At 41.1% G+C, this 24,629-nt stretch overlaps 2 long non-coding RNA genes and 1 other non-coding gene across 3 annotated transcripts; 1 reads left to right on the forward strand and 2 right to left on the reverse strand.

Annotated features, from left to right (window-relative positions):
- Nucleotides 1-298: 298 nt before the first annotated feature.
- LOC136767714 (uncharacterized) lies at nucleotides 299-1,678 on the reverse strand. Its single transcript, XR_010821872.1, has 3 exons — nucleotides 1,610-1,678; nucleotides 1,143-1,262; nucleotides 299-504 (listed from the first exon to the last, which is right to left on the reverse strand). It is a non-coding gene; the product is annotated as an uncharacterized LOC136767714 (long non-coding RNA).
- Nucleotides 1,679-3,888: 2,210 nt separating this feature from the next.
- Nucleotides 3,889-16,473, reverse strand: LOC136767715 (uncharacterized). Its single transcript, XR_010821873.1, has 3 exons — nucleotides 16,404-16,473; nucleotides 10,364-10,558; nucleotides 3,889-3,961 (listed from the first exon to the last, which is right to left on the reverse strand). It is a non-coding gene; the product is annotated as an uncharacterized LOC136767715 (long non-coding RNA).
- A 3,903-nt stretch (nucleotides 16,474-20,376) lies between these two features.
- trnaf-gaa (transfer RNA phenylalanine (anticodon GAA)) lies at nucleotides 20,377-20,449 on the forward strand. Its single transcript has one exon. It is a non-coding gene; the product is annotated as a tRNA-Phe (tRNA).
- The last annotated feature ends 4,180 nt before the right edge of the window (nucleotides 20,450-24,629 follow it).

Genomic DNA, 24,629 nt, shown 5'->3' on the forward strand with positions numbered 1-24,629 from the left:
ATGGTATTTGATTATAACATGTACATTTACATCTATCATTTTCATCATCATCATCACTTATCTATCCAGTGCTGCATCAGGGCCTCCCTCAGGTATTTCCCATGTTATGCATGATGTATATATTATATACACACACACATATATATATATATATATAATTAAATTGAGCAAACATATAGCACCACAAAAACAAAGCATGACACGTTCTCTCTCAGAATCATCTAAAACAAGCCCTAAGAGCAATAAATTACATGAAACATGAACATGAAAATCATTAGAAAAGGTAGGCAGAGGTGCAACTGTAGTGGTTTCCTTTACGTCAGCTGGCATTACCCAAATGTAAAGGTTGGTGCCGAGTGTTTCAGTCCCAAGTTATGCAGAATAGGGTGGGGGGCTGTCGAATGCACTTTCGCTGTTCAGGAAAGGGACGTCAATCCCACTGAAGTCTTGGGCACGTTCAGGATGTCTCCGAGGCCCTCCGATTTGCTGGACAATAAACACAGGCTGAAACAAGAAAAAGGGAGAAGAAAAACTTGAATTGATCATTCACCTCAGTGGTCACTTCTCATCCTGTTACTCCCCCACAGCCTCACCCTCATCAACACACCTTTAAATGCATTATACGCCTCCTGTTAAAAATCGAATAATCGAATAATCTCTTTCTTTCTATACACAAACACACAGTATATAGTTCGGTCTTAGTTTTCCAAACAGATTTTCCCTTTTTCAACTTAATTTGGAATCACCATGTACTGAATTCGACTCCTATGATCTCTGTGCTTCTTCAGGAGAAATGAGACGTTCACGAGTCCTCCAGCTTGCAGGGTATCAAAGCTTCAATATTCACTTGACTCCCACTATTTCTCACAATGCAACACCCAGATGCCCACAGCCCAGCTATTGTAACAATCTGAGAATCTGATGATGCTGGAAATCCTAACAATCTGAACACCCAATGCCTGTCTAAAGCCAGCAGTACAAGAGCAGCTGGATCCGGCACAACCTTTACCAGAATTGCCACTTGGGGCCTCTAAAGGCAATATTTATAATCCCCATCACATCCCATCCCAAAGTGCTCCAGTGAGTACAGTGCCGTTTGGTCCTGATATGTAAATACAACCCCTGATCAGTGATAGTCGTACCGGTTGGTTCTCTGAATTGCAAATGACAGTCTTGCAGGCGAAGGCGAAGACTGAAACAGCCACACAGATCTGCAGTGCAGAAAACACAAGTAGAATCCCTTTGATCCCACAAATCATCTCCTGTAAAAAAATTAATTAAAATAAATAAATAAATAAATAAATACATTTTTACATATTATATTGATATACAGCTCTGGAAAAAATTGAGACCATTCCAAGTTCAGAAATCAATGTAAAGTGGTCTCTTAATTTTTTCCAGAGCTGTATATTAATAATATGCAGGCTTGCTATATGTAATGTCAAGAACGTTCTAGTTCTGAAGACTCCCAAACCTTACAAGATTGTGATAAGGGGTAACCTGTAAATTCTGCTTGAATAGGGATCCCCCAGAGGTTGGATATTTTTGGTGTAGAACTGTGCTGGTGACCATAACTTACGTGCAGACTGCGTGACACATTGATACACACCTTATAATTACTACTATAGCTTCCGTATCCATCATATGTCCTCCTGGGGCTGGTTCAAGAAACAGAAGGAAAATCTCAAGTCCCGCCACAATACAGCTGATTATGTTCATAGCTACAGTCCCTGTGATCTGGGAAGAAATACAATTAAAACAAAAATCAAAGCCAGTCTGATCCAGGAAATGCACTGAACTACATATTTTTGGAAAACATCAGGCTAACCCAAGAATATAGCATTTCTTTGCAGTAAATTCCACTACACAGTTGTTTGAAAGGGGTGACTAAGTTGATAAGCACCCTGCTGTATATGTACAGTACATACATACTTATGAACACAGTTGTACACAGAGGGTGCCTCTATGGATGAGCATTTCAACGTAATGTAAATATGGATTTCTGAAAAGTTCGATTTCAGAAAAGCAGACCTGGAAATTTGTGATACTATTCCCATGACGTGTTGCTTTTAACTGGTCAGTTATTTCTGCCTCTTACACATCACCATGTTTTACATATAAAAGTTAAACCTCATCAGGATTAGACTGGTCATTGTGAGCAACAAGAGGGAACATTTTTGATGTACATACTGTATTTATTTCTGTAAAGGAAAATGTTAGAAGTCTATAATATATCATTTGTATTTGTATTGGATATCTCCATACCTGTTGACTGGTAAAAGAAGATGTTTTTTTCTTTGACTATGCTTGATGCTGGCCATGAGGCTTATTTATTTTTTAATGTTTTACATTCCCAATGTACCTTACATCCAGCAAAATATACGTTTGGAATAGAAAATGTGTAAGTTTTAAATGGAATAGACAGTATAATCGTGGAGTAATTCCTCATTAAAATCCTGTTGTGTGTAATAATTATTACTGACACATAACTAATGTCATGAAACGTGCGTTTCCTGTTATTTAGATCTACCTATTCAAAAGACACTGCAGATTGGGATGACTTTTGAAAACACATATCTGCATAACACATAATCCAACCGTCTTTACATGTGAAAAATACTGGGGAATGCAGCTATTATCACATTCAAGTCAATTACAGCAAATAAATAATTCATGTTTTAAAATGGAGCAATCGCCTAAAAACAGAAATAGGAAAAAACAAAAAGGAAAGGACACATTTCCCTTAGTTTGTGACTTATTAAACTTACTGTATAATAGTCATAGGAAATATTATCCACATTTTACCTTAGAATGTTTCAAACTACCTATTTAAAGATGAATGGTGCTTCTTGTTGCATTAGTTTAGCTGTGGTATAACCCTGAGAACCCTAAAACTATCTGATTAGCATTCCACTCATGCTGTTTGTTTGTATGCGTTTCCTCATATAAAAGACCTAAGAAAATAATAATAAATTAAACCAAAATGTTACTACACTCAGTGTCCCTTTTGCACTGAGCTCCCTTATGCACACCCTCCCCATCATCCTTGATGTAAGGTTTCTATTGTGTCAACTGCCGATGTAAACATGTTACGCACTTACCAGATAAATGTTGTTTCTTTTGTGAGCACCAACTGCAATAGATCCAGAGAGGATATACTGCAGAGAAAGATACAAGATTTTATTTTTTTTGTTCAAATAAGTGGATGAATTCCATCTTTGTATGCCATGCATCTGCAGGAAACTACATTTATATTAGGAAATTAAAATATATTTAAAGTATTACTCTAAGTAAACTCCAAACTTTGAATTAAAAACAAAAATATGCTGCAGTGTCTTCTGAGTTTTGTTCCAACCATGTTCCCATTATTTCGTCAGATTGGTTGACTAAATGCATTGTACCATTTCTCTTCAAGCTGCAAATGTTACTTGTCAATTAAGACATTGATAGCTCCAGCTGGAACAAAAAGAGAAGACAGAAATAGTTCTGACAAGTCTTAAAGCAAGCACAATAAATCATTAGCAGAATCCCTATTTCCAAATAATCAAGTTATTTTATTCCCCTGGACAAGAAATGGTTTCATTTTTAACACAAATTCAAAAACAGGCAGAAGCAGATGTATTTAACATCAATTTAAATTACCTTCTTTGAGAGTGCAAAGTAAATATGTGTATAAATATATGATGATATAAGGCAACTGAAGAATTCAGAGCTACTTCCTTGCATCATTTAAACAAAGAACATGTATTGTTAAAAAGGTAAAGGTTTACCAGTCAGCCCCCTTTTATCAACCTGGCCCCTCCATCAGGAATCTGTGCTCAATGATGCCAGTTGCGCACATGTGACTTACCAAAGCACCAGCACAGAAAGGGAGCCAAATGTGTGACACCAAGGTGGGCCCTGGGAGCATCAGAATTAATCCCAATGCCAGGTGTATCAATCCAATCATAATCTGAACAGTCTGCAAAGGAGATAACAATTACGTAATTATGCAGAATTAGCTAATCGAGGTGTGATATAATGTACATAAAACCAAGGCTTTAACTACACCACTCCTTTGCTAAAAGCACACTATTTAGCACTTTGGTTCAGTGCTAAACCATTTTGACCTTGTATGGGATAAGAGCACTAACAATTGGCTAACAATATTGTGGACTAGAATTATACTCCAAGTATTTAAGTAACGTCGGGCAGCACTGTGGAACAGTGGCTCTAGACTCATAACTGGAAGGTTGTGGGTTCAAATCCTGGGCAGTGCTGTTGTACCCTTGAGCAAGGTACTTCACTTAGATTGTGCAGCTGTATAAATGGGTACAACTGTAAGTTGCCCTGGATAAGTGTCTGCTAAATGACAAATAATGTAAATGTAATCATTATCATTTGTGGTTGGATTTTCACATCATAAAACCAGAAAATGAACATATATAAATCAAACTGGTTTATTAAGCATTTTAACAAAAAATAAATAAAATCAATAACAGCTTGTCTGTCATTAGAAATCCAGAATTTCTAATGTAATTGTCCAACATGGCATTTTACTCATGCATCCCATTTACTCAATAATATTACAGGCAATTAATCAATAAATTAAAATCATGAATCCAGTCATCGGGAACATGTATATCAATTGGGAAGTCAAGAGTTTTGCTTTTGGTTGAGGACTTAAAACAATGGCTTTGATAACATCTGCTGCCTTAAAAGGGAACTCCACCAATGATCCATAATTCAGGTTATTCTATTAATAGAAACATATTCTGTGGAGTGAGATTATCATGTCCAGCTCATTCTATGAACCAGAAATCAGAGATCAAAAAATATGACGTGACGTCACAGGGGTGCCAACTGTGGAGCTGCTTTGCTGGATCCAGAAAATCAGAAAAGTCACGAAAATCATTAAAAATGACTCATTTGATTGCCCCATCACCCTTTTTCTCCAAAAGAACCATCGGTTTATTTCACCACCAAGAACTGTCGCTATTATTTTACATTATTATTTTATTCGAGGAACTGCCGTGTAGGCCTGTAGACTACACTGCAGTCCCTTGAAATCTGTGACATCTGGTTAAATGAGCTGCACATGATGATCTCGCTCCACAGAATAGGTTTCTACTTATAGAATAACCTGAGATATTATGGATTTTAGGTGGATTGTGTTGCATTGTGGTGGTCCCAAAGTCAGACACACAAGGGCAGCAAGGCTTCAAAAAATGTAGTCACTGCAACACATTGCCTACATAATAACAAACAAACAAACAAGTGAATCTCTACAATGCCCATGAGGGCCATTACTAAGGCCCTTGAACCAGCTTAGCTGCTTAGCCCAACCCCCTAGATCCAACCATTCAAAAATAGGAGTGACACTAAAAGACCTATCATATCACCAGACACATGTTACAAAAATAGGTTTCAAATAAAAATAATAAACTTATAATAAAATGTGATATTCAATTCAAACCTAAATCTAAAACTATAAACAAAGGGAATAACACTGCAAACAATATTGACCCCCTCCCCATGTCAACAGTCAAAGGCAATTCAGGTTTATAAAATCCCCTGTCAAGATGGCCTCTGAAACCTCCCCCCTACTTTCCCAAGATGGCTGCTCCACAACCCCACTCCAGGTAAGCCTTTGGGTTTTTTTTTCAACATCTTTGCAAAGGGATGGGCCTTGCTCCATCACAAGCATGCTGACCAGCAGTAAAGTCTGATACCAATTTGACCAGTGCCACGTAAGCAGTTTTCAACACATCAAACACAACAACAGCAGTATGAAATAATCTCAGGCATATGTTCATTATTATGGCTATATAATTACTACATGTACAATTGGATTACAACAAAATATAAAAACTTTCTGAACTTCATACGAGAAGAGAGCTCTGGATTAACCTATATTTATACATTTTTTGTAATAAACTTACTTACTTCTTCACAGGTGTATGCTTAGAATTTCTGAAACCTCTACACACCCAGAGAAGTGTGTTCAATATCGATTGTGGTATACGAAGTATGGAAGACTCCTGGGGTCATGTGAGAGAGGGGAAAAAAACTTGATTTTGACTGAAACTCCAATGATGGAGCTAGAACAAAAGCAAAAATGAGACAGATGCATTATGCCTCAAAATCTACACAATGCCTCAAATAGCAGATCTTTAAGATCCTACTTTAGACTTGTGTTTACTAATAAGGAGATATTGGCAATGTTAGCACATGGTCATTATTATTATTATAAGTTACAGAATTTTGAAGAGAGTACATGCCAAAAACTTGAACTTTACAGGAGAAAACAATATTTGGACTGGATCAGGTTGTTTATACATAATTCAATTGAGAAATCGGGACAGATGCAGGGTTATCGGTGGTTACATCTGTGCAATCCAAAGAGGGTTTATTATTGTGACACAGGATACGATAAGACAGATTCTAAATGTAATTGATCCACAGGGTGTAAAACTCAGGTTTGCTCACCATTTATGAAGATGGCAATACTGCATTAGAGGTCCAAATTAAATTTTGCATATTGATTCACAAGACAAACTTAAATTATGGCATCGGAATGAATGGCTGCATTGAGGGTTGTAGTCGACATGCCATCTGGATGGAAGCTTTCACAATCAATAACAATCCCAAAGTAATTGCGAAGTAACGTCGTAATTGTTCCAGAGACCGGCAACGTAAGTTGAGACAGATGTTGAAGCAGAAGCATCCCTATTTGAAACCATCGTGACAATTCAGGAGTTAACAGTAAACAGTTAAATGAACCGTAAAAAACAGTTATTAGAGAGCAGAGATGATTTCGATGCAAGCGCTTACTGCAGAATGAAGCTCTGCTCAGGGCAATGTTGCTGATGAAAGTGCGGAACGACATAAGATGAGACGACGGGGGATGACTGTACTTCATTGAAGCAATAACTTACAGACATTACCCAGAGAGAGTGTGTGCCAATTGCGGTAAAGAAAATGGTTATGTTGAACAATTGCAGAAGTTTCTATGAAGACAGCATGAATATTATTTTGTTATATAGACAGAGTACAGCTAATCAGTGCATTGAAAGATTCAAGTAGGTCTTCTTCAACTCCCCAGTCCTGTAGAAGAAATCTAATGCCACTATCATAATTAAGTTGAAATTCAGAGGGGTTTTTCTCTCTCACATGGCCTCAGAGCTCTTACATAAAGAAGCCTATAGACTTTATACAACACTTCTGTGTTATAAATAATTAACAGGAAATTGTATCTTTCATCTGATTAAACATCACAAAAAACTAAAATAACCTGATCAATAACAACTATAGAATAACAAAGAAATTCAGTTACAAGAACAGCCTTAGGCATTGCCGTGCACAGACATTTTGGGGGGCGAAAAAAGGGCACCCCTCTCATAATTATTTATAAAAAATAAAGTTACATACAGTAGCACATCTTTTACTTACATATTTTTTATTTCAATACCCATACACTCATGCAGATGTTTAATACCACTAACACAATTTTTGTTCCTGGGTAGTAAGTGTTATTTCCTAATTGCTTATGCCTCAACGTATAGAAAATGGCTATTATTCCACACAAGCTTTGCTTTTGTGACCAGGACAGTGACATTTTGAAATCTACCTATTTCCATTGAGAAAACGGGCGAATTTGTGTCTTTTCGTTCACATAAAGTCAGAAGAAACAACATCTGAATCCAAATTAACATGTATTTATACTAAAGTAATACAAAAATGGCTACAAAAGATTTAGAAGTGAGTAGTATTTCGAGATTTAAGATTATACTGTAAATCACTTTCACGAATCAGCCCCCAAATGTAGTCTCCCATCATGTTCTCGATATACTGTCCTTGGTAGCGGCGTTCAAAGTCCAGTATATCCTGGTGGAAGCGCTCGCCTTGCTCCTCCGAGTACGCTCCCATGTTTCCCTGAATTTGTCAAGATGAGCATCAAGGATATGGACTTTGAGGGACATCTTACAGCCCACTGTGCCAAAGTTCTTCACCCGAGTCTCAACCAGCTCCACATAGTTTTTGGCCTTGTGATCGCCCAGGAAGCCCCGAACCACTGTGACAAAGCTGTTCCAAGCCGCTTTCCCCTTACTTCTTGAGCTTCTTTGGGAATTCATTGCACCCCAGGATCTTCTTTATCTGTGGTCCAACGAAGACACCGGCTTTGACCTTTTACTCAGACAGCTAAGGGGAGAAGTCTTGAAGGTACTTGAAGCCGACTCCTTATCTAGAGCTCTGACAGATTGTTTCATAAGGCCCAATTTGATGTGCAGTGGTGGCATCAGCACCTTCCGGGGGTCCACCAGTGGCTCCCACTTGACGTTGTTCCTCCCCACAGAGAACTCGGTCCGCGGTGGCCAGTCATGCCTGTGATAGTGCGCCTTGGTATCCCTGCTGTCCCAAAGGCAAAGATAGCAGGGAAACTTGGTAAAACCGCCTTGGAGACCCATCAGGAATGCCACCAATTTGAAGTCTCCTATGACCTTCCAACCGTACTCATCATAATCCTCTTTGAGGTGCACCGAGTGAGCCAGGGGAAGAGACAGGTACTTGTTACCATTATGGAGCAGCACGGCTTTGAGGCTCCTGGATGTCAATGAAGAGGCACCGGTTACTCATTCTGGTTACAGGCGATTCCGATTGCCTCAAACAGACTGGTCACATTGTGGCAGAAACGGAGCCCATCTGGACGGGTGAAGAAGCTGGAAAAAGGTTGGTGACGCTTCCTCTGATCTGTGACTTGCACACTTTCATCAAACAAGTTCCACTGCTTGAGCCTAGATGTCAAAAGCTCGGCACTGGACTTGGTGAGACCAAGATCTCTAATCAAGTCGCTGAGGTCTTTTTGGTTGGGGTAGTATGGGTTTCTCTCCTCAGCTCCACCTCTGACATTGTCATCTGGATCTAAAACGTCTTCCTCGCTCTCTGACTTGCTGCTCTCTTCTAAAGACAGCTGCTCTCTCTCTGGAGGAGTGGGTACGTGGAGCTCATGGCACTGTGGCACCGGGGCGATAGATGAAGGATACGTGATAGTAGGTGCATTCTTGCCAGTCCGACATTTGGAAGGGTCCACCACGCAGAAGTAGCAGTTACTTGAGTGGTCAGTGGGTTCCCCCCAAATTCTTAAATACATTTACAAGAGATTCTCATTTTTCATATATGATATATTTTTTCAATAACTTTGAAAATTGTAAAACATTTTAAAATTAAAAACTTTTTCAATTTTATATTATTTTTACAAATTTTATAACATAAAATTCCGAGCACCAATTGTCCATCTTACCTTCCAGAGTTTGTTGCAGTGCTTGTAGATGAAATCAGGTGCCCAGGGTTTGTCTTGATCCCAGAAAGGTATACTGAAATATACCTTGTATGCCTCACACATCTTAGCAGATGCTTCCACTGAGTACTTTTTCGCTCTTTTCTTGATTAATTGGCAGCAGACATAGCAAAATGCGTCTGCTGGATGCTTGCACCTCTTGATGCCATCTCAGAAAAATGCAGATATGTATCGACTTACGCAGCTGGAACTAAACTGAACTGGTGGGCATTTATACTACTATTTATATTTCTATCTAGAAAGTTCTAGAAGTTACTCCAAGTTTACTCAGCACTGAATCTATCTGGAATGTTCAGAGTTCAGTCGTTTTCATTGACAACGCTATTTTACACCAGACTAGCTTGCTTGTTGTTAAGCTTAATGGTGGGATATTGCCTAAGTTAGGCTGGCTGTATTGACATGTTTTAGTAGTGGTGTAATTTCACAACAGCAGGGGATCATGCAGTCTCACAGAATTAGAGCTCAGATGCAGTTGTCAGGCATTACAGCACGCTTATAATTGAGAATTGATGCCATGGGCCAAATTTAAAAACTAAAATATAGCATTAGAAAAAGAAATAGAAAAAAAATGTCTTGCAAAAAGGGCAATCATCTAGACAGAGGCCAAAAGGGCAGGTGCTTGAGCATCACCTGGGGTCTATCTGTGCACGTGCCTGGCCTTAGGCCCCGATAAATGAGTCATTGAATTACATTGCTAAGTTGCTATTCCTGATATACAAGTCAGTGCCTGACTCAAATAATTAAATTATGGCTTTCATTTTTTGATCATTAGACTGAAATAAGTTTAAAGTTTTAAAGTTTATAAGTTTAAAAAAGGAAGGTTGATTACAAATTTAAAGCACAATGAAAAGGAAAGGAAATCCAGCGAAAATGTAAACAATAAAACGCTGATTTCCTCATTTAAAACAAAGAAATGCAACCCATAGTAGTAGACCCTTGGAGAAATGTGACTGAAAAATAAATAGACAGACAGACAGACAGATAGATAGATATTAATAACAACAACAACACTGAGAACATACTCACCCCCAGAGGTCTAGGTTCTCGTTTTAGGAAGTTCCTGGCCATCGCAGGCAGCTTGTTCCCAGGTGTGAACTGTGGTTGTTCATTGTTTATGGAAACAGCAGGTACAGAAGGAGCTGAGTCTTGCCTCTGTGGCAAAACCTGGGTGACAATGACCAGACCATTGGCAGTAGTGATGGAGGAAGTCATCTTCTCAGCCTAGAAGAGACGCAAGGGAACAAAATATGTTTCAAATAAAACTAGACAACTTACATTTATATATAGCAGTGACCTCAAACCCTGTTCCTCTGAAGCCTTCAATCCGGATGCATACAGTGGCTCTCAAAAGTATTCACCCCCCTTGGACTTTTCCACATTTCAGTGTGTTACATCGTTTTTGCCACTGATCAACACACAAAATGTCCATAATGTCAAAGTGAAAAATATGATCTTCCAAACCTCCGCAGGTCTGGAGACCGAACGAACCTCCGAACCTTCCAAGACAGGCCTAATTATTATAAAAACTGTATTCCTATTTTAAAAGCATTTAAAAACATATGTTTGCGGCCCACCTGCAGTACCTCTACGGCCCAGGTGGGAATCACTGATTTAACGTTGTGAAGCCCGGACTCTCCCGTTACTGTTACCTCTACTTTTGTCCGAAGGGAGGCAGAAAAACCAGGCTGTACTCCACAGGTTCAGGGATTAGTTGGGAAAAGTTTATTTACTTGTTTTCTTCTTCACAGTACTATTTTCTTCTCAGGTCTCCTACTGTGACCTGACAGAACCCAACCTTTACTGCGCCCACTCTTCAGGGCGGGTCCCAACAATCCCAGCTCCTAATATCTTACACTTCACAATTTACAGATCTAATAACCAAAAAAATGTGGCGCGTGGGCCAACCAAAGTTTTATACTAAATAACTACAACACAAAACACCGGCTGGTCCACTGACTACACAGTAAAAACTAACCAAACCGTCAGCTCAAAACAACTTCCTTGCTACCGGCCCAACACTCTCCCTTTGTCCTCTGCCCCACCCCTATTTATATATGTCAGGTTGCTGGGGTTGATTGACCTTAATTGCTCAATCACCCCAACCACCTGCAGTCCATAAGCAGACAGGGAATGACAATTAACCCCCTGCCTGTCACACTTGTTTTTAGGTTCGGGGAATCGGCCAGCTTTTAATGGCCTCCACCTTTGAAACCTGTGGTTTGACCACTCCACCGCCCACTACGTATCCTAAATATTTGGCCTCTTGCAAGCCCACAAAGCACTTGTCTGGGTTTGCGGTCAGACCTGCTTGTTTCAAACTACTCAGCACGGCTTCCACTTTGGATAGATGGTCATCCCATGTTTCTGTAAAGATAACAATATTGTCAATGTACGCAGATGCATAGTCCAGGTGTGGTTGGAGAATTTTATCCATTAGTCTTTGGAACGTTGCAGGAGTTCCATGTAGCCCAAACAGCATTACTTTATACTGTAATAACCCAAATGGGGTGGCGAAGGCAGTTTTTTCACGAGCTGCTGGCGTCAACGGAATTTGCCAGTATCCTTTGGTAAGGTCTAGTGTGGTTATGTACCAGGCCTTACCAAGCCTCTCGATCAGCTCATCTACCCTTGGCATGGGGTAGGCATCGAATTTTGATACTGCATTTAACTGCCGGAAGTCGTTACAAAATCGCCACGTACCATTGGGTTTTGCAACCATCAAATAAGGACTACACCATGGGCTATGCGACTCTTCTATAACGTCTAAGGCTTTCATTAATTCTATTTCCTTATAGACTTCAGCTTTCTGAGCGGCCGGAACCCGGTACGGTCTTATTTTTACCCTCACGCCAGGGGCCGTTATAATATCATGTGCTATGGCATTAGTTCTACCAGGTGTCAATGAAAATACATCGCAATGTCGACATATCAATTCGTGAACTTCTTGGACCTGTTTAGGTGTCAACTCTGGACCAATGTTTACGGGACCGGTCTCCTCTCGATTGTCGCTGCCCCCTTTTATTTGTATCTGGGTGGGACAGCAGTTAACTTGTCCTGACCCCCCTAATAGCCCTTCTCGGTCTATCCATGGTTTTAATAGATTGACATGGTAAAGCTGTTCCTTCTTACGCTTGTCAGGTTGTCGGACCTTATAATTTACTGGCCCCACAGCCTCAATAACTTCGTACGGCCCTTGCCAATGGGCGAAGAGTTTACTTTCTGGCATGGGGACCAACACCAACACCCTATCTCCTGGCTGAAACTGACGGATTTTAGCAGTTTTATTTTACTGCTGTGCTTGTCGCCCTTGGGCTTGTTTCAAGTGTTTGGTGACTATGGGGGTGATTCTATCAATGTGGTCTTGCATCTGGAGGATGTGGTCTATTAAGTTCTTACCTTCGTTACTTTGCTCCTCCCATGCTTCCCTGGCAATGTCCAAGATACCCCGTGGTTGACACCCATATAACAACTAGAACGCTGAAAATCCTGTGGAAGATTGGGGAACTTCCCGAACAGCAAACATGAGGTAGGGCAAGAGCAAATCCCAGTCCTTTCCATCTTTGGATATCACCTTTTTAAGCATTGACTTTAGAGTTTTATTAAAACGTTCAACCAACCCATCCGTCTGCGGATGGTAGACTGAGGTTTTGATGGGTTTGATTTGCAACATTTTGCACAAGTCTTGCATTAGTCTACTCACGAAGGGGGTCCCTTGATCCGTCAGGATCTCTTTGGGGATCCCCACTCTAGCGAATACCTGAATGAGTTATTTTGCAATAGTCTTCGAGGCCATAGTCCTCAATGGAATGGCCTCGGGGTACCTAGTGGCATAATCGAGGATTACCAGGACGTACTCATGGCCCCTGGCCGATTTATTCAGTGGACCCACTAAATCCATGGCCACCCTTTCAAAAGGGACCTCTATTATGGGCATGGGTTGCAGTGGGGCTCTAAGATGAGGTCTGGGGCTGGCTCTCTGGCATTCCGGACAGGATTTACAGAAATGTTCTACCTCCTTGTTAATCCCCACCCAGTAAAACCGTTGAGTTATGCGTTGCAGTGTTTTCTCGCTTCCCAAATGTGCCCCAAACAGATGATTGTGAGCTAACCTAAGCACCCTTAAACGATATGCCCGAGGTACTAGCAGTTGTTCAACGTGACTACCGTTGATTATAGTGACCCGATATAATAAGTCATTTTTAACTATAAAATGTTCATGTGGATTCACAATTGCATTCTCCACCGGTACATCGTTTATGGTTACAACCTTCCCCCGAACATGTACTAAAGTTGGATCCTGTGATTGCTCCCGTCCAAAATTCCTGGTTAAGGGTTGGAAAGTATCATACCAGGTTTCTGTCCTGTTTTCCCCAATGTCAATCACTTCCTCCCCTGTTTCGTCTAAAATCTCTCTGGGGGAGCACTGGGTGCTTACCCCTTTCCCCATTCTTTTCCCCATTTCCAGCAACAACACTCTATTACTCAGAGATCCCTTTCGTTTCTCACAACGTCGCGGTCGACGTGTTTTATACACTTTTTTGAGCCGTGGCCCCTCGAATATTGCCTCCATAAATGGAATCACGGTGAACAAGCTCTCCGCAGTATCTCTTTCTACAATGTCAGTGGAAGCTGGGTCATCTAATTGCCCCATCGACTGCACCACTTCCTTAAACCCTGGAAAATCTCTCCCCAGTATCACCTTATGGGGTATCTTGTTCACCACCCCCACCCGTTACTGTGTCACGTGCCCCTTAAATTCCACAGTGGCTAGGGTGGTTGGGTAACGCTTTATGTCCCCATGTATGCAAGTGATCCCTACTGTGAGATGTTTACCTACTTGGTTGGCAGTGACTAGATCCGAAGTTACCAGCGTCATTGAGCTGCCAGTATCTATGAGAGCTGTCACCTTATTTCCATTTACCCCCACTTCTGCTAAACACGGAGGTTCTCCTGGAATGGCAATACTTCCACAAAACTGTTGCCCTGTATTACATTGCATAAACTCCTCAGTTTGGGGGCAATTTCTGGCAATGTGGCCCATATTATTACATTTGTAACATCTGTAATAAGTGTAATCCACCCCTTCCCTCATACGTGTTAACCCTGCCCCTGGTCCCTGCCATTGTCCCTTCGCAGCCACCTGTCGCCCGTCATTCCTCTTGGTAAGTGGCTTACCCATCTTCATGTGGGGAGGTTGTCTTCCTCCCGTTGGATCTGGGGTTCTGGGCGTATGTCCTGGTGGAGTGGTTGAGCGAACCAATTCCTCAGCCGCTAGTTGCCGCTCCACTAATGAGATAAACTCCTCGAGGGTGGCTGGGTTCCCCTGGCCTACCCACTTCCTCAGGCTGGCCGGTAGGGCACGGAGATAGCGATCCATCACCAGGACCTCCACCACCTTGTGACTGCTGTGGACATCTGGAGATAGCCACCTACTGGCTAAATGTATCAAGCCGAGAACGAGGTGGACGTGCGGTATCATAGGTCCAGGCATGAAACTTTTGGGCTCTTAACGCAGATGTGACTCCCGCCCGGGCCAGGATCTCCGCCTTTAGGGTGTCGTATTCATCAGCATCCGAAGGTGTCAGGTCGGAGTAGGCCTTCTGGGCATCTCCAACAAGGAAGGGGGCGAGTATGCCAGCCCACTTGTCCCTTGGCCAGGCTTCTCGAGTTGCAGTCCTCTCAAGGGCTAGAAGATAGGCCTCCACATCATCCCCAGCAGTCATTTTATTCAGTACATGCGTTGACCGGATGGAAGTATGCAAAGAAGCTGGGGCAGCGGCCATTTGTTCCAGGCGACGGAACATGGCTTCTTGTTCAGCCTTTGCTGCCTATAGCTCCTCTGTGTGAATCCGATTGGTCTCCTGTTGCACGGCTGTGGCGTTCGTCAGCGCATGTACCAGGGCCTCAAGGTTCGCCATGTCTTCTTCTGAGCGTTCTAGGCTGGAGGGTACTGTATGGTATATCTACAGTTTTACAGATCCCACTGCTGCCACCATATGTGAAGCCCGGACTCTCCCGTTACTGTTACCTCTACTTTTGTCCGAAGGGAAGCAGAAAAACCAGGCTGTACTCCACGGGTTCAGGGATTAGTTGGGAAAAGTTTATTTACTTGTTTTCTTCTTCACAGTACTATTTTCTTCTCAGGTCTCCTACTGTGACCTGACAGAACCCAACCTTTACTGCGCCCACTCTTCAGGGCGGGTCCCAACAATCCCAGCTCCTAATATCTTACACTTCACAATTTACAGATCTAATAACCAAAACAATGTGGCACGTGGGCCAACCAAAGTTTTATACTAAATAACTACAACACAAAACACTGGCTGGTCCACTGACTACACAGTAAAAACTAACCAAACCGTCAGCTCAAAACAACTTCCTTGCTACCGGCCCAACACTCTCCCTTTGTCCTCTGCCCCACCCCTATTTATATATGTCAGGTTGCTGGGGTTGATTGACCTTAATTGCTCAATCACCCCAACCACCTGCAGTCCATAAGCAGATAGGGAATGACAATTAACCCCCTGCCTGTCACACTCCTCCTTCCCCAGTGTTCCACATCCCAGGTATTTTATTTTTTATTTTTTTTTAACCTCCGCTTCTGTCACAACGTATATGTTTGATTGACATCACGTTGTCACTTTCTGATTGAGTTCTGGAATGGAATTGTTTGATCGTTAGACCGAACCATTTACTTCTTGCTGGATAGTCGCCTGTACTGTCTCTGTGTGCTGTGCTATTCTCTTCATCTTTCTGGCTCTCCTGTCACTAACTTCTCAGCAATTCTTCCAAGGTTTCCACTGGTGCGTCTGGACGTGTTGCTGAGCTGTTTGCAAAACCTGGCGATTGTCGGAAGTTCATCGACCCCCTGTTATGGGAGGAGCAGAGCGATTGTGAAATAGTGTTGCGTTTCCTTTTAAAAACGCAAACAGAAAACAACACTAATAGCGATGGAGCCTATTTTATTCTTTCTGCTTTACATGATTGAAGACACACTAATAAATAGCAGTTAAGAGATATAAGTTCTGTTAAGAGATATTAGGAAGAGCTAAACGTGTATACACACCATTTTAGTCAGACGAGCACTACGGCAGGGGTTCCCAAACCGGTCCCGGAGGACTGTCCTCCTGTTTTTCATTCAAACGGAGATCTTAATTGATTCCTTAATTGAACTAACAATAAGACTCAATTATATCATTAAGAGCTCGGTCGGAACAAAAACCAGCAGGGCAGGGGGCCCTCCAGGACCGGTTTTTCTGATCTGCATTACGGTAAGGAAACTCATCATGCGCTCCAAAGTTTTCCAAAGTTCTCCGGCTCCATTTTAAATCTATATGCGTTTACATTGTTTGTAAGATTATGTGCAATTGTATGCTTTCATTGTTTTAATATGGTTTATGCTAGTCCTTGTCCACATATAGAATGTTCTTAGAATGTTTGATTTATTTTGTCTAATAACCATAACACTACCCAACTGGTCACCTGCGGTGGATGTAAAAATGTTAAATAGTGTATTGTGTGTGGTGGGTTGTTTCTTGTCTTTCTCTATTATTATTATTATTATTATTATTATTATTATTATTATTATTGATATTATTACTATGTGGTTTAAATATTTAGGCCTGTGTGTGTGTGTGTGTGTGTGTGTGTGTGTGTGTATTTAGTAATGTATTTGTGGATTATTTCACTTTTGCATAGTTTTATAAAGGGTTTTAATAATTTCGATCCAAAAAGAGAAAACCACTTAAGTATTAAGTATTCAATTAAAATGTGAAAAAAACTCTTAGAGATGTGAAATATGGATATGTGTTGATTGAATCTTTGTTTTTATTATGTTAACAATCTAGTAATTTAAAATAATTTAAGGTATTGGTGTCTTTAATGAAGTATAGAGTTTTCTAATTTTACATGTGAGATACAAGTTAATGTACTTTACTACTACGTATTGAAATGGTTTTCCCAAGACCCTTTCAAATAAAATTGACAATTTGAAAAACAAATCTAAATCATGTTGATGACATCAGCTCATCTATGACATTTAAACAAAATGTATGTATCATAACTACTGGTAGACACTATTTACAATTACATTAAAGCTATTGAGATATTTTAATAGTTCCCAATTGTCACTTTGTTTAATATATATATATATATATTTTCTCATGAATGTTTTAAAATGTCTATAGCTTTAATGTTGTTCTCTATTTGTCAGTACATTTAATCTAATCATTAATAGTCTTGAACCTTTCCTACTGTGAAATACATAGAGGCACTAAACTATCTCAGTCAATGTAAAAATAGGTACACTCCATAGAATGGGATATATTTTTTCATTTTAGATACCCACAATACTGCTTTTTTAAATTAGTTAGTACAATATTTAATGGTTTACCTGGTAAGGCCATGACTTTATGACCAAATATTACCTTTGATATCTTATTTGCTCTATAATAAAGTGAATGTTTCATTCACATGAAGGAATGAAGAACATCTCTAGCCTGTAGACACTCAATGAAGTTTAGACCCACAATGATTACTGCATTTGTAAAAGCTTTGAGAAGCAGCCAGAGCAGCAGTTTCCAGCTCAAGAGTGAGAGGACAGTGTAGCAGCTTTGGTCTGAAATCTCCTACAGGAGCCAAACATACAGGGGACATAGCCCTGAAATATTATTCTTCACAGAGACAGAAATAATTGCTTTCAAAGTTTGTTTCTTTCCTACAACTATCACACAAAGGCATCCCCTCCTACTACAAAAGCCTCCCGTGCTAACATTACCATTCATTGTTTTTACACAAAACCATAGTGTAATATCACTTAACGTTCTATGTACATCATGTATTATCATCATGTCATTTTATGTTTCTTTGTTAGGTGTACATGTGCTAGAAGAATACCAGTGCCAAACATATATCTCTCTGTGGATAAAAAAGTATAAACATGTTTACCTTGACATATTCTTTAAAAAGATTCAACCTGAATGGTCATCTGAAGATTTTGTAAATGAATAAATGTTTTGTTTGAATAGGGTGAAATACTGTACACCACAAACTGCAAAACAGATTAAGATTACAAGAGAGCATAGTAACTGTAGCATAATAAAATAATAAAGTACAAAATACTCATTCCATTTAGACAGACAGACAGTAAGATATACACAAAAAATTAAAGGTAATCCATATATACACAATTTACATAAATAGGTCATGTTTAAGAATGAGATTGTATAAATGATCAGGACTGAACATGTCTAAGCAGATAAAATGCATAGAAAAAAAGAGAAATGTGGGCCCTGTTTCTTATCAGACCCTGGTCTTCTAGGTATCAGGGTTGAGCTATAGCACAGTACTGGAGCACAGTGAGACAGTGAGACTGTGACCTTGTTTACACAGACACAAAGGGAAAGAAATGCAGTTCTTCAGTCCCTCCTGTAGGTACAGCGAAAGAAATTAGCGGAAAAACAAAAATACACCCCATTCTATGCATTATCTATCTCTATCCCTGTAGCCATAGGGTGTATATCAGTAAGACTATGTGTACGCAGTTACCTGATATGGTCGGCAAAGTGTAAGCAGGTGCTTAATTGGTGGTGATTAAAGGCCATCATATAATGGAGAATGTGTGTTTAAGGGTTATAATAGGGTATGGCCATATCTGTATTTCTGACAGTCTGGTATAACTGTCCGGATTCTTGGTGCAGAGAAAATAAGACCTTGGAAATAACAACATTGACAGAAAGCAGAAACTCAACAAGAAAAAGAGCAGAAGAACATGAAAACAGTGCTCCAACTAATTGGAGGTCTTTGACCTGTGCAGATTCCAGCTGCACCCTAGTATTGTCCATGCTATATTTCCATCCAGATTTTGAGCAAGGAATCCGGAAGAGTCTGTAATGTGTCAGCAAGCGGTCTGTGTGCCAGGGCAATGGGTGTAATGTTTGTCACTAATGGCCCAATGGCCCATGCCACCAAGGTGCGGTCACCAGACCATTCAGTAAGCACCCGGGTCTCCATTGATCAGTGTGCAGTGTGTCAGTCACTGGAAGACACGCTGTCGGTATCTTGTAGGGCACATCAGTGGGCCGAACCGGTATGCGAGCAATTAAGTCAAGACGCACCATTTGTGTAGTAGACACCTGTATAGCCTCCTTGGCATCCTGTGGATAAAGTGCTGTCATGACGGAAATGGGTGTGTCGCCCTCAGAGAGTGGAACACGAATAAGCCATGAAAGACACTTTAGTGCAACAGTCAGTTGTTGTAGTCATAAAGGCTGTCTGGAAATGACAACATGTAGCTAGGAGTTCCAAAGCAATACACAGCCATTGTGTACTGCTCCTGTGGGTTTAAACCTAAATCATTGGAAAGGTTTGGGGAGAAATCATAAATGATCATCAGTGGAATGGAAACGCAATGTAGCATCAGGGAGGAGGTTCCACACAAATATTCAACATGTCATATTAACCATAATCAAGAGGCCTCACACATCCAGGAGAGTGTTATTGGGGAATCCTTCCAACAGACTCTCCCAAAAGAGGCCATAGGACAGTCCCTCCAAACAGTTAGTTGATAACAGCATTCAATAACATCACAGTTGCAGAATAAGAAAACGGATATCAGACACTAAGTTTCTATGGTAATGCAATAGTCAAATCCTAATAAGGAATCAAGTAGGTTGTTGTTCGGCCGAGTAAAACTAGTTATCTCAAGAAATACAAACATCAGTAAAGAAATTAAAAACATGGCAGACTGGAAAGTCCTGTAAGACATGAAGCCTAATCAGCAGAGTACCCTGTGTACAAAAACAAACTCAAACAGGGAGATAGAGGGTGGAAAGAAAGAGAGGAAAGGCCAATAATAGTAACACCCTAGTAGCATGAAAAAGACAGAACATACACAGAGCATACTCAAACACCTAGTAACATTTAATACAAAAATTCTGAACAAAAACTCAGCCATCCTGACTTGTGCGGCTATGTTTAAATGGAGCCATTCCCGACGTCATGGAAAACAGTTGATATCTCAATGAATGTTGTTGTATTTGGCTGAAATAGCTAAGTTGGGAGAGCGTTAGACTGAAGATCTAAAGGTCCCTGGTTCAATCCTGGGTTTTGGCATTTTATGAGGAATATGTTCAGAAAGCACAAGGAGCCCATGTATTGCACATGTGTGCGCCTCCATTTTGCAGCTAGAGTGCACTGTGCTCCGATTCAAAGGTAATTGATTCAAAGCCCTTTTGCAAATACAACTCTAGGCGAAATCAACGACAGGCTCCTTGTTCACTTTACACTGCAGGCTGTGCAATGACTCCTGCAACCCTGTGTTACTGCTTATGGGACAATTCCTGTAACTATTCACTTCATTATACTGTTTCCATTCTGTTGCGGGCTGTATTTTTTTTTTATTTATTTTTTTTCCTGTTCAGAAACTACCTGACTGAGCCCCAATGGCCTAATGGATAAGGCACTGGCCTCCTATGCCAGGGATTGTGGGTTTGAGTCCCATCTGCTGTGATCCCTACCTTGTTTCCACCCACAATTGGAAATTCACTGTGGACTGCTGTCGTTTTTTTCCTTCTGCTCATATCCTACACACATCTTGCCTCTGGGCAAAGTTGGGAAGTGCGCCATTTGAACTGGGAAACATGGACATTAAAAGGCAGCCTAGAGATGCCGCGGATTGAACTTGGGACCTCATACATGTAAAGCATGCGCTCTACCACTGAGCTACATCCCCACAGCCAGCATATGTCTCCTTCAACAACTTCAGCAAACAAACAATCCAACAGAGAAAGAAAAGAGTTGCACTGTCGTTCCTTGAGTCTCAGAGCATGCTACGACGCTGTTCCTAGCGTTCCCCAATGGCACACAACACCAACAAGTAAACAATCCAACACAGAAAGAAAAGAGTTGCACTGTCGTTCCTTGAGTCTCAATGCATGCTACAACGCTGTTCCTAGCGTTCCCCAACGGCACAATATGTGGATGACATGGGCAAAGAGAAGGAGAAAGAAGCGACTGTGCGCTGGACAATGCTGGACACGTAACGCAAGGAACAGTTTCTCCGAGAAACAGCGTGTGGACGCATCCACTGTGAAAAGTGAAGGAGAGGACGAGATTGCAGCGATGCACATTGGTGTGTCATTTTCACTTCTCGGGATCAAGTCATAGACCACCTGTCACCAAAAAGTAGGGCTTTATCGGGGCCAGGTGTGATACATTGAAGGTACACGCACTAATGCCGAGCTACAGCCTCTACTATGCTGAGTTTTGCTTTGGCATCTCCAGTCTTTTAATGTCCATGTTTCCCAGTTCAAACGGCGCAGTTCCCAACTTTGCCCAGAGGCAAGATGTGTGTAGGATATGAGCAGAAGGAAGAAAACAACTGCAGCATATAGTGAATTTCCAATTTCCAGTCCAGAAACAAGGCAGGGATCACAGCAGATGGGACTCAAACCCACAATCCCTCAATCCCAGGATTGAACTAGGGACCTTTAGATCTTCAGTCTAACACTCTCCCAACTGAGTTATTTCGGCCAAATACAACAACATTCAATGAGATATCCACTGTTTTCCATGACGTCGGGAATGGCTCCATTTAAACATAGCCACACAAGTCAGGATGGCTGAATGGTCTGAGGCGCTGCTTTGAGCTCGCAGTCTTCACAGGAGGCTTGGGATGGAATCCCACTTCTGCCAAGGGATCTTTAACCACCCAGGAACACACTCACACCTGTTCTGAAGGACAAGAACTGAATCAATATGTCTAAACACAGTCAGAATAAAAGACTGCCCCGCAGGGCGTTACACTAACTTATTTTGGTGGGAGCACAGGTGATACTCCATATATAAACAAGAACACACAACACATAAAAACTACATATCTATCTGTATGTAATTCATATGCACAATTAACTTTATATTTCTAATATCAAAAAAATGAATAATTATTTAATTTCGTGGAGAAGAAAAAGGTAGATTAAATATTTTAGGCTAAATGAAATGAATGCAGATGAATTGTATGAAGAGACAACGTATGCTTCTGTTATGCTGTTGTAACCCTATATTAGTGTGTAACATGTCCAGGGATCTTAGGTGCGATAGGAGACTGGTTGTGCAAGTTGTGGCACAGTACAATACTAACCCCCTGAATAAAAAACATACCAGTGGTATGACTTTCCTTGAATGGTATTTTACTTTGCTTTGTTATTTCCCTCTTAAGAAATAATTAGCAATCAGTAAATTCCAATAACAAAATACAAAAAGACATGAAATGCTTTGTCTCAATCATTTTGTCCTACCACTCCTGCAGTTCAAAAGCAGCTCAGTGCACAGCGTCCAGTGTGTGTGGAGAGGTGGAGCCGTGGTGCGATGGCTGACGTTGTCGTCGCTGGATGAAAGTTCATGAATGGTCATCCGTTCCAAACGGTGCGATGGGTTTTCCAGGAGAAACAACCTGCACACAGGAATACTGATTACTATGCTGTATTACTTCTCACTTCCATTACAATTAAACAGTGTCCTATTCCTTTTCAATTATACATATTAAACACTGTGTCTTCGAAGGTCCCGTCTCCAGACCTGCTGAGGTTTTTACAAACCTTCGAAGGTTCGTCACGCGACAATCACAGGAGGTGGAGAGAAACTGACCAAATTAGATATGAGCCACGCATATCATCACATTGCTGTGGATGAGGAGTGTGACAGTAAATACACACAAGGGCCTGTACATGTACAATGTCTTACCTTTTGAAATATCCTCAAGCCTGCAATATTTCAGAGAACCATGGAGGGGCTCTTGCAAGGCATTTCATATGTGGCCATCTTTCTGGATGACATCCTCCTGATGGGACAAACTGATCAGGAGCATCTGCAGACCCTTACAGATGTACTTCTCTGGCTGGAAAACGCAGGACTCTGGCTAAAGAGGAGAAAGTGCACCTTTATGGGCAGTGAGGCGGTGTTTTTGAGGCACAAGGTGGACGCAACGGGACTACATCTCATACAAGATAAGGTAAAGGCAATCCAAAATGCACCCACACCAGCCAATGTAACAGGGTTGAGAGCATACTTATGTCTTTTAAAGACCTCGTTACAACCAGGAATCTCAGCCAAAATGGATCCCTGCATTCACTGAAACTACAGCGGGACTTGTGTCCCACAAAGTCAGGCTGGGGGATTGAAGGGTGGTAAGGAGACATGTGGACCAGTTGCACTAAAGGGATCGGTGGACACTGAAAATGGCCAGACAGCGGATTTGTCCGATCCGAGTCACAAACCCTCCATCACTGTGCCACCACCAGTAGAGGACACGCTTCAGGACATTGTCCCCAGTACGCAGGACACGCAGGCTGAGATCATTCCTCCGGTGACTAGGGGACTGTCAGTTTCAAAACCACAGGAGGGGACCAGCACTGAGACGGGGGCGCAAACAGATAAAAGGGTACCAAGTCACTTACAAGACTTTCAGCTGACATCTAAAGGATGGTATTAGTTATGGGTATTTTACAGTAACAGTACAAGTTGTTCATTAATTGAGTTGAGTTACATATAACAAAGTGGTGGCAGTTATAAGGTATGATGTTATACCTGGGTTATTGCAGTTGATGTTTGGAGTAAATTCAAAGCTTAAAAGGGAGGACTGGTAGTTCCCAATGTCCCCACTAGATGGGACAACTCCAGCATGAATACAGGGATGTGCCATGTGCATAAGAGCATGCCTATCAATAACCCGCTGCATAGCCAGCAGGCTACTTGGAAATAAAGCCTTGATTAAATTATACTTTAAAACGTTTTCACTGCGTGAAGTTACTGCCACAGTGATTCAAATTACTGTTTTACACATCTATCCATCTCTTTGCAAAACAAACCAATGAAACACTGCACATCGTCTCCCTCAGCCTGTCTTCAAAAAATAATAAGGAAAACTAAAAGTGCAAAACATCCCTGTTATAAGGTCCAAAAACTAAGGATGGCCAAGTCCTGGTGAGTTCTGAATACCAACACCCATGTTAGTTTTGAACTAAGTTCTGCAAGCTGGGCGCAGCATTCCTCCTCTGAAAAAGTGAAACAATATGCAGTGTATATATTCAACAACTTCTTTCATCTCCCATCTGCCAATTTGTAAATGACATAATATCTAGTAACTCAGTCGTGTCGAAGGAGATGGGTATGGCGAGCCAAATTGTAATTTCGAGATATCTTTAATTAATATATGAAGTCAGGCAGATCTGGACTCAGACATATCTTTGCTTCACAACCATAAATTACACTTTATCATTCTTTGACTTGATTTTTT

Source organism: Amia ocellicauda, chromosome 14 (assembly GCF_036373705.1).
Source record: "Amia ocellicauda isolate fAmiCal2 chromosome 14, fAmiCal2.hap1, whole genome shotgun sequence".
Lineage (NCBI taxonomy): Eukaryota > Metazoa > Chordata > Actinopteri > Amiiformes > Amiidae > Amia > Amia ocellicauda.